The sequence below is a fragment of the Capsicum annuum genome, unplaced genomic scaffold (assembly GCF_002878395.1).
Source record: "Capsicum annuum cultivar UCD-10X-F1 unplaced genomic scaffold, UCD10Xv1.1 ctg77497, whole genome shotgun sequence".
Classification (NCBI taxonomy): Eukaryota; Viridiplantae; Streptophyta; class Magnoliopsida; order Solanales; family Solanaceae; genus Capsicum; species Capsicum annuum.
The window spans coordinates 123,090-123,603 of record NW_025887898.1 but is presented as its reverse complement, the minus strand read 5'-3'; positions in this window follow the sequence as shown (position 1 = coordinate 123,603).

Sequence of the window (514 nt, the reverse complement as noted above, 5' to 3'; positions counted from 1 at the left end):
GCTTGGAGAGAACCAACACTCAGTGGGAAACAATTCTATGAATGCTGTAGTTTGCCTTAGAGATTGGATTAGAGCGTAACGAAGGAATCAAGGAATGGAAATGGAGCTGAAAGACGAACAGAAACTTGAACAAATTATGACTTAAGCAGAGAACTCAGCAGAATCAAGTCCAATGCATGGTTTTGCCCCTATTGACTTTGACTATCCTATCCAAGTTCCCGCTAGTATTAACATGAATGAGTTGGAAAAAATGATGTAAAATTTGTAAATTTTTCATTCATGTAAATTATAAATTTTGGATCATTTTGCAATCAATAAAATATAACATTCATTCACTCCTTACTTATGTACTTTTTCCCATTTAATGATTTAAATTGAATTTCTAGTTTAAATTAAATACTTAATTTTAATATATTACTTATTTACTATAATGTATTATTAATTTATTATATTAAGTAGTATGTTTTATTTAAAGTAGTACATATATATTGAATGGTACGTATATATGTGTATA